At 40.6% G+C, this 10587-nt stretch overlaps 2 pseudogenes; one reads left to right on the plus strand and one right to left on the minus strand.

Moving 5' to 3' along the window:
* The first annotated feature begins 2763 nt into the window (after positions 1 to 2763).
* LOC103410259 (uncharacterized) lies at positions 2764 to 4715 on the plus strand (annotated as a pseudogene).
* A 724-nt stretch (positions 4716 to 5439) lies between these two features.
* LOC114826142 (protein ORANGE, chloroplastic-like) lies at positions 5440 to 9918 on the minus strand (annotated as a pseudogene).
* Between the last annotated feature and the right edge of the window lie 669 nt (positions 9919 to 10587).

A 10587-nucleotide genomic window follows, 5' to 3' on the forward strand; every position in this document is an offset into this window, starting at 1 on the left:
TGTACTTGTTATGGCAGCTCCCCACAACTTGGTAAGTGAGCACTTGTTACCCGTAGCCTCTTCATAAATTTCAACCCACGATATCATTTCAACTTCCATGCTAGTTGCCAAAAAGCATGCAGCAGCATCAAATGGAGAAAATGGGCCAACTCCCAGGGAACCTGCCAGAGGATCATTCTCAACGAATGCAGCTACTAAAGCAATTGGACCCTTGCCAAGAATTATAACCTTAGAGATGGTTATGAGCCTGATATCCTCAAAAGCAAGACGAGCGGTCTGATTGATAAGAGACTGCCTAAGATTAACTATCCTCTTCTTAGGTCCAACACACCATTCCTTGCTCCGAATGTAGCCATCCTTCATCACACCAAACCGAGGGAAGCCACCCATGGGAGTGATGTCTTTCTCAGTCATCTTCCCCTCATGGAGGCACATTTCATAGTTTTTTTCAGTGAAACTAGGACCACCTAATGTCGGATTGTCAAAAAACTCCTGAAATAAGCTGATGGATGGGAGCAGTCTATATTGGATATTGAAACTTGCAATTCTTTCTGAATCATTGAAATCACTGTACTTTAAACTGTCATTAGCAACACCGATATTATGCATGGAAGATTTAAAGGACCTGAGCAAACCCAAAGCTTCAACCATGTCCTTCATCACCTCTGTTAAGGTGTACAATTGGCATTTGAATTCATATGATGGCTCAATAGTATCAAGTTCCAAAAATTTAAACAACTCATTTTGCCAACTTACACTCACGGTAAGACAAACATGCAAAAACCATGCAAAGACAAATATGTTGGACATCCTTTCTGAAGAACAGGCAAAGAAATAACACCAACAGCAACCAAATGAAATAACACCAGCAGCAACCAATACATTGATGTGTACCATATTGTCTAACAAAATTACTTTAAGCTGATGACTGACTTTGCAGATACGTCCATAATCGTACAACCATGCATAAACACTAGCACCATCAAATCTTAGATTTGGCCTGAATACTATTACCTCTTCACTACCAAAAGTGAGCATCTGAATACGTCTGCCGGTTTTCTTATGATGCAACTCCAGCTCTACCAACATCCATCTTTTACCAATCACATAAGAGAAAACATAATGACTTACACAATGTTGCTCAGGTACAGTCATATATGGTGTTGTCCGAGATTTCCATTGCTCCTTGAAATGCATTCCATAAACCAAGAAAAATAAGATTGAAGTAGTAGTTGTTCCATCCTCCTTGAAAGAGATGAGAATGCAGGGCCTCTCCATCAACCATATTGTATAATTCCTCTGATTGAAGACAACCCTTTGAGAAGATATATTGTCACAAGGATTAGTGAGAGTGTGACACCAACCCGGTTGCTGGAAAATCTGGTCATTCGCTACGCAATTAGGAAAGAAAACAGTATCGAGGTGTACATCAACACTATTACATAATTCCGGATTCAATTTCGATAACAAGCTGGTGAGAATAGAATAGTCAAGCTGGGAAATGGCCATGACTGTTAATGCACATCTGTGTAACAGTGATAAGCAGAGGAACTGCTTGATAGCATTGATATAACCCAAAGTCCCATTCTCCTCAGTCAAACTAGCTGCAAGATCTTTAGGCAAAGAACGACAAACAAGTACAACAATATCCAAAGCTTCCAGGTTGCTACTCAATGACATATTCTCCATATTATGCCTCTTAGACATTTCATCAAATAGATGCAATGCATAGAAATTCTTCTTCACAAATTTACCCACAAGGTACCAATTAACCCAGCCATACTTAGCATTCAAAAAAACATGATATACAATCGCATTATGACCAGTATAGCATGCAATTACACCATACAAAAGCAATACCTCATGTCCACGTACCATTCCTAACTCCCATAGCCCACTAGGTAGCTGATACCAAACATGAAGTTTCTTCTTGATGAAATATCCAATGTTGTCATCGTAAACCGACTGTGTAATCTTCTCTCCCAGTCTCATTCGACAATCTTCCAGTGGCCTAATTTTGGAGCCTCCACCCTTATCCCGAATGCCATTGCAGTAGCACATGTCACGATTGAGAACAACATAGCCACTTGAGTCTGGAATTTCATCAAACAGGTTCCATGCACAAAAATCCTCAGGTCCATTTTTCGTAGTATCAGAGAACGAGTGCTTATGGAGTAGCCGCGGAGCAGAGGTCATCGTCTTCGATCCCGGAAGCAAAATTGTAGCTGCATCAGAGTTGTTCGAGTGTGGCTTCACGGGCGGAGTTGCCAGTGCTTGCAACAACGGTGAAGATGAGAGTAACGGCGGAACGGAATGGACTTCAATTGGCGATGGAATTCTCGGTGGATTGTCGTCTCCTTGAAGTCCGGGATGATCGAGATTGATTGATTGAATCGTTGGGGTAGGATCGGAAACTTCCCCGACACCAAGAGTCAAGTGATGGCGGAACAGAGCAAGGTCACGGCGGACTGCGGCGGCTATTGAATCTATAGCCTTGTGGAAAGCCTCCTCCGTACGCCTGAATGTTTTCCTTGGACATTGCTTCGAAGATTCCGACGGAAGATTTGGCCTGACAGCCTGACCAGGCAACCCTAGAAAGAAGAAGGAGCGAAGAAGACCAAATGTGTCCGTTTTTCCTTTGGTTTTTTTCCCTCCTAATCGAGTTGTTCGAAATAATTGGGCCTGGGCCTAGTGGGCCCAATTGTCAGGCCCATTATCTCCTGTCTTCTAGTTCTACTTCCAATTTCCCAAGTTAACAACGTACTGGTTCGCTTTTAGCGCGAGAGAGAAATGGAGGCCCTGATTGCCTCGTACGGAGACTCGTCGTCGGACTCAGACTCCGAGTCGCCGGCTCCACCTCCACCGCCACCTCCGGAGCTCAAAAACTCTCAAGAATCGACCACTGCGCTGCCTCCACCTCCTCTGTCACTTCTCGACAGCCCAATTCCTTCGGTAACCTCTGATTCCCATAAATATTCTATCTTTTAACTTTCTGTTGTGATGGCTTTTTCCGAGTTGCCCACCAAGTGTTTGATGTTTTGCCTCTAAAGGATTTCTGGACTTCTCCCCAAGCGCCCAGCCGAGCAGAGTTCGGAACTTTCCTCACGTCGAAGGGAACTACGCAGTACATGTATACATCCCAGGTAATCAAAATTCTCGAAATTTTCAGCTCCATTAGCAAATGCGATCCCTTTGCACTTAGATTTTGCTTGTTTAATTGTGTGGTTCCAGTTTATATACCACCAGCACCAAGGAAAGAGATGGCCTTGTTTTTGAACAAGCTTGCTTCTCTGGTGCCTGGTCTCCACGCCGTTGACGTTGACGTCCCGCTTGACATTCTGCGTAAGGACGAGCATAAGCTTGAACAAGTTGCTTTAGGCAGAGAGTTCCATATAAGTCTCGGAAGAACTGTTCCGATTCGGGTGCACCAGATTAATTCCTTGGTGACAATGCTGCGGCAGAAGCTTCAGATTCAGAGGCGGTATGGTTGCATTTACCTTCTCTTGTGTGCATTGCGTGAATTTAGTTCTGTTATTTAACATAATTGTTTAAGCCTGCAGATATTTTGTCCATTTTTGGTTTTTAACACATTTGGTTATTGTGGAACAGGTATTGGATTGATTTTTGCAAGTAGGAGGTTTTTGTTAACGATGATCAGACCCGGACCTTTGTGTCGATCGAAGTCATTGCTGCTGGGTTAGCTGAGGTATGATTGCTAGCTTTCTCTCTTGGTGCAATTCAAAATGTTTTGAGTTGTTTATGGACTTAAGATTTAGCAAGTACTTGCCGAAGGTCATGGGATTTTGAAATATCGATATCTTGCTTATAGATTGTTTGGTCTTCGATGCACTTGTTACCTGAAAAGTAAAAATGTAAAAGATCATGAAAAGTCCAAACGAAACATAATGGATGTATGATATGCTCATGCTTCTAACATGTGTTGTCCTGGCATAAATTATGTTCCAAATACCGTCATTTGCGTGTAAGCCTATGAACTTAGAGCACGTTTGGTATGCCGGGTAAGATTGGATTTGGTATTTCAGACTGCTTAGGTTAGGATTGGATTGGGTAGGTTAGGTTTTTTGTCTAATGTTTGGTGTAGACTGTCGCAACAACGCTCGTGAGCCTCCACATCCATTGCAATCTTGCACCACTCTGATGTCCTGGAGGAGCGAAACATGGTTACTTGAAGCATACCTGTTTTCGTATTAATACATGGTTGAATCAGCTTTCATTGTCAATCAGTCTGTAATATTTCAACTTCCATTGATTTCAGATAACAAAGCAGATTCAAGCTGTCAATGAGGTGTATATGCTTCACAATCTTCCTGAATTTTACAAGGTTAGCATTTCGTGTTTTTCAAACTTGAATCACTTCCTGAACATATGACAATATATTGGAGCAAATGGTTGTGCATGAATACTACTCATTGCTCAGAGGGTGTTGCTGATCACAGGATCCGCGTCCTCATATTTCGGTAGCTTAGGCATTGGGTGACATCAGCAATTCCCTGAAGAAAGTGGTTGAAGAAGAAAGACGAAGATCTACCATCGGAGGATCGTTACAGAAATGTATTTTTACCAGTAAATTCAATGGTATCGAATGTAGGATTGGTAATAAAACACACAAAATATGTAAATTTTCTGAAGAATAATGTAGCCATTTAACTATATTGTGAAATTCCGAGAATATATCGCTGAGCATTGGATGAGAAGACATTTCTTCGTTGGTGTCGAACTTCATGTTGAAGGTATTGACACCAGTGTAAACGCCATCATCCATGTTGATGGTAATTACTTCCCAGCTACTAAGGGTGTCGGAACAACCTTGCACGCAGCCTCCTGTGCATTACTTAGTATTGTCTCAGTTTCTCCAAACTTGAATGCTCCTGTAAACCCACTTTTGACCTTTCCGTCATCTGTGATTACCGGAATGCTGGCTAGGATGTTGCCGTTGACCTCCCAAACTTAAAATACCGGAAAGCCGGCTCCAATGTATGCGAGAGCTCCACCTCTATTGTTGTAACAGCATCTGATGCGTACTAGTCCTTTATTCCCGTTACTCTTTGCCATCTCCACTTGGAACTTGGCGTAATGGCTCCCGGCCTCCTCTCCGGTGAAATTGAGCAACCCCGGAGCTGGCGTGCCATCAAGATTTCCGTCATGTCTGTAGCGAAAGTATTCGCTGTTGTGGTTTGGTTTCACCACTATAAATCTTGGCAGAGTTGGCATTTTCATTTCTGTTGTCTGTATATCTTGATATTACAAGTATTTGTTGTGCAATATGCATGCTATGTTCATGTTATGCGTATATACATATATAAGTGTTTTAACACTTTGCAAACGTTTTCTCCAAAATTTTGATTTTGGTGGTGTTCTAACTTTTGTGAATGCTAATAACAATTCCCTCATTAACTGTTAGGACGAGCAACAAAACAGTTTTGATTCTGTGCACAAAGGCGATCCCTCGTAAGAAATTGATTCTTCAACAGAAAGATGTTTTAAAACAAATTTGAAGGGAAGGAAATATTTGAATCGCATTCAGATGTCTGGTCAAATTCTTGAACAGTTGATATACACAGAAGTTCCTTGTTTATGTCACTACTTATGAGAGGATGTACGCATTGCATTCGCATCAAAAGAGAGAGAGAGAGAGAGAGAGAGAGAGAGAGAGAGAGAGAGAGAGAGAGAGAGAGAGAGAGAGAGAGAAGGTTGTCAGTGGTAAGGGAACGAATAACGATGGCGTTGCGCTTCTAATCAAAGGGGTCGATCCGAGGGTCGTGTTCACTTGCCATCGCCATTCCAGTGCAAAGGCATGTAGGGCACATTACCTGCCACATTAAAAACGCGATGTTAGATATACTCGCCATTTGGAAGTCAACCCTCAAAATTTGCTACTAAATTATCTTAAACTCCATTTCCAGTCAATTTTTTTTCTTCCGAAATGTCTTTCACGTGCTTAGGGATAGGCAAATACCCATTGGTTATAGGTAATCGCGGTTACTCGCCCATTTAAATTAAACAGTTACGGTTATGGCTAACTGTTTAGATAAATAAACGGTTATGGGTATAACCGTTTACCCGTAAAATTTAAATGGATGGTTATGAGTATTAACCATGGTTATAAACGAGTAACCGTTTACCCATTTATTTTATATATGTAAAGCTAACACAAATCATGTTCTCCATCCAATAATACTTAGCACCCAATAAATTAGCAAGGAATTCATCGATCATTCTCTCAATAACACTACTACATGAATGATGATTCCCATCATCAAGGAATTTGCCAAATTAATTTAAATTCCTTGTGGGTAACCGTGAAATTGACAGAAATACTTTAACAAAAATGTCTTCTAAACAATTTTTGTAACCCAATAATACTTAGCAAATATTATATTTACCTTCATTGGTAACAGTTAAAAATATCGTCCGTAAACTATTATTTCAATTATTGGAATGGTATAAAGACTTAAAAAATTAAAATATAAAAATGTATGACGAATGTACCTATAACGGTGTTTAATTGTCAAAAAAAAAATTATGACAATTTTTTTTAATTTTCAAGTTGTTAAAAAACATGTAGACTGGTGAAAAAAAGGTAATGGTAAAAAGAAAAGATAAACGGATTAAAAATGATAAATGGGTATACGGGTATTAAATTGTTACGGTTAAATGGCTATGCGGTTATGGGTATGGTTAACCGTTTATAAATGGTTATGAGTATGAGTATAACCATTTAGGCAATTACCCAACGGGTAAACGGTTATGTAGGTATGAGCATAAACGGTTATGGGTAAATTAACCGCGGTTACCCGCCCGCATAACCATCCCTACACGTGCTCGACAAACACAACAGTCACCAATCATGTGAATCAGCTATTCCTCAATGTATATGATGAAACAAGTGCATCCCAGAGGCAGGCACGAAGAGGAATTTACTATGCAATAAACATTCAATGGGTACAATTTTATGTCTAACCTTTCCCGCTCCTGAGCAATTTGAACATCTTTCAGTTTTTGGCAGTGAAAGGGGCTGGTTTCCGCCATCAACTGTTGAAATTGGTTCGGTAAGAACAAGGGTTCCAGTGCTGGAGCAACGAGCACAAGCAAGATATCCTGCATAAGTATCAAATACACCGGTTAGTTGACATATGAAGGATTGGTTTGGTATTGCTGTGCTTTGAAAAAAAAACTGCTGTGAGAATAAGCGGCTGTGCTGTGAAAATAAGCGGCTGTGAAATAAATCAGCAGAGTGTTTGGTAAACTTTTTTGTAAAAGTGTTTTTGGAAAAAAAAAAGTCTAATAGTGGGTCTTTTCATTAAAGAAACACTGTAGCTCCATGTGCTTTGAAAAAAAACCAGTTTTCCAAAGCTACAAATAGCAGCTTCAGCTTTTTCCTTTGATTTCAGCTTATTCTCACAGCAGCTTCCAAAATAAGCCTTTTTTTTTTCAGTTTACCAAACACCTAAAACCCTCACAGCTTTTTTTCATGGGTGCTTTTTTTTTAAGCACCTCACTCCCAAACTTGGTTTGGTATTGCTGTGCTTTGAAAAAAAGCTGCTGTGAGAATAAGCGGCTGTGAAATAAATCAGCTAAGTGTTTGGTAAATTTTTTTGTAAAAGTGTTTTTGGAAAAAAAAAACAGTCTGATAGTGGGTCTTTTCATTAAAGAAGCACTGTAACTCCGTGTGCTTTGAAAAAAAACCAATTTTCCAAAGCTACAAATAGCAGCATCAGCTTTTTCCTTTGATTTCAGCTTATTCTCACAGCAGCTTCTAAAATAAGCCTTTTTTTTTTCAGTTTACCAAACACCTAAAACTCTCATAGTTTTTTTTCATGAGTGCTTTTTTTTTAAGCACCTCACTCCCAAACTAGGTCAACCAATCCAAACATCTCCATCGTATATATTTAAAGCTACGGTACATATGACTAAAAGTGAGAAACATAGGACATTATCACACCAGTTCCAAGACAATATTTGCATCGCTTATGCTCCTGCTGTTTCACATTGCTTATTTCAACTACCATCAATGCTGAGATCACTCCGACTGCTCCTCCAGAGAACGATGCCACTATGGGATCAACTTGACTGCAGATTGAAAGTATATGAGATCAATAAACGAAACTGATAACAATGTAGTATTAACATTATTTAGCTCCATGTCAAGATAGACAACACATCCTAGATTTTTCTAATGTGTAAAATTTGAGGACCCTCGTAAAATTTGACCACATCGGTTCCCAAAGTAAAATTTAGTACCTTTGGTTCCTACATTACAGACCGAAAATAGTAACTACCGAATTTAAAGTTCATATCAAGATAGAGGATACAAAATTTCGAAACGATAATTGCTAGAGAACAGGAGGGTTAATAGCCCGAGATATGAGCCATACCTCAACTGCAACGGCAGATGCATATTTACTATAAAATCTTTATACGATGTGCCTCCTATTCCCAGCTTCAACTCCAACTGAAAGATGTAAACGTAATTGTCGGCAGAGAGTTAGAAACATAACCGAATCCATGTTTTATAAGCAGAAAGTACACTTATTTGACATGCTTCCTCATTTTTTTACTTGCAAATTCAAAACCGTATTGTCAGACCAGTAAAATAAAATAATGTTTACTAATAACTGTTAAAACTAATCACAACAAGTTAATGCATAAAGAACTTACGGAGGGTGCTATGAGGCCACCGAAAAGGATAAACCCCGCAATAATTGAATAACATACAGCATAATACTGCTTAAGGTTGTCTGAACTCTGCAAGCAATGCATTCACCTTGTGATTAATACTTTTGCACAAACACTAGTTTTCGCAATTTTTTATGAACCGACAAAAGGCTACAACAAAATATGGCTAAAACATGTCGGGGATATGAAAATACATGTCTTCACAGGGGCAGCAGCTTACCAGGGGAGGCAAAAATGGAATGAATGATGGAAAACTTGATCTTCATTTACCGCTCCAAGCTCTGCGCGTTTAATCCGTTTAATCCGCTGTTGTATCCTCAGCCTGCGAACCTACGCATATCGAAGCTCATTCTTAAAGAACACATTTCTAAGGGCAATTGGAGAGTAATTTGAAACATGCTAAACTGAGAAAGTGGCAGCAACTAGCAATTGCTCTCACCTCCTCCGTATGCAAGAAAATTTTGTTGCGCCGACTCCGAATATTATCTTGAATTTCCTGCAGCTCCATTGTCGCAAAGTCCTGCACTGTTTCAGGCCCCTCTATGATACAAAATCTGCACAATTAAGCATGTAACAACTAAAACTTACAGGCTACAAAGCAATTTCCGTATCATTTTTGGGTTAATTAACATCAACAGCAGATAAATCACATGAGTTTTTCACATGAAGTTACAAACCTTCAGAGACCAGTAAGCTCTCTGCAATCTCATAAATTTCACTGTGCAAAGTAACAATCCAAAGCTTGGAACTTTAAATTTCCATTTTCTGTTATTTTCCTAGAGAGAGAGGGGGGAGTACCCGGCGGGGTTTGTATCGGCGGCGGGTTTAGGATCAGAATCGACAGACGGAGCGAACGAGGAGGAGTCGGGCTCCGAAGCCATGGCCAGGGATCGCCATCTGGAGCTGCTTGTTGATATGGGGCTTCTTGCGTAGCTGAATTTGGAGCAGCGGAAGCTATGCAGTTTGTACGGACCGCACCGATTTACGGGGAAAGAAACGGCCAAAAGTCTGCCGGAGCAGAGCATCTCTCTCTCTCTCTCTCTCAAACCAGAAGGCAGAGCTTTCTGTTTCTCTTGAGGTTTCTTTCACTGGTAAATTCCAGACAAGCAGAGAAGGCGGCTCTCTGAGAAATGGCGATGGTGCAAGTGGAGACAAAACAAATGTAAATCTTGAAGCACCGAACATGTGCAGAACACTTGTCAACTACCGAACTCTAGGATTAGGAGAGAGAGAGAGAGAGCGAGTGACCGGCCAAAAAAAAATGGAGGGAAGTGGCTGATTCTTCTTTTTAGTGGACCTGGTGTCCTTCGATTCGAGTACTATGTCATATTTAAAATTTAGGGTTAATTTTGTTTAAGTTTCTTAGTTTTCAACATTTAGTACATAAAGTTTTTTTCATCTCAGAGTGGTACATAAAGTCATAATTTTGAGACAGTCTAATACATCCGTTAAGGTTGCTGTTAAATCAACCGTTAAATAGTGACGTGGCGTCTAGGTGGATATTGACTGGACGACACGTATCATTATGGGTCCATGTGGATATTAAAAAATTAAAAAAAAAAAATTAATGGGCCGTTCAACCCCTCCTCCCTCGACCCCCTCCCTTCTCTCCTCTGCACCCACCCTCCCCACGTCTGCAACCCATCCCCACGTCGTCATCTTCTTCTTTGCCCAGATCCCGCAAGAATCTTCTTCGTCGCCGACAACTCAGCCACCATCTCCATCTCCGCCTTCCCCTCCTCCGAACCCGACTCCTACCCACTTCCAGTTCCAATTCACCCTCTCCCAATTTGCCCACTTCTTGTCCGATTTTCGCGCCACTATTGAACCCGAGCCCGACCCACAAAGATGCTTAGATTCTGAAAAAGAGATGACACAAATGCAAGAAAT

This window comes from Malus domestica, chromosome 07 (assembly GCF_042453785.1).
Source record: "Malus domestica chromosome 07, GDT2T_hap1".
NCBI classification, from domain to species: domain Eukaryota; kingdom Viridiplantae; phylum Streptophyta; class Magnoliopsida; order Rosales; family Rosaceae; genus Malus; species Malus domestica.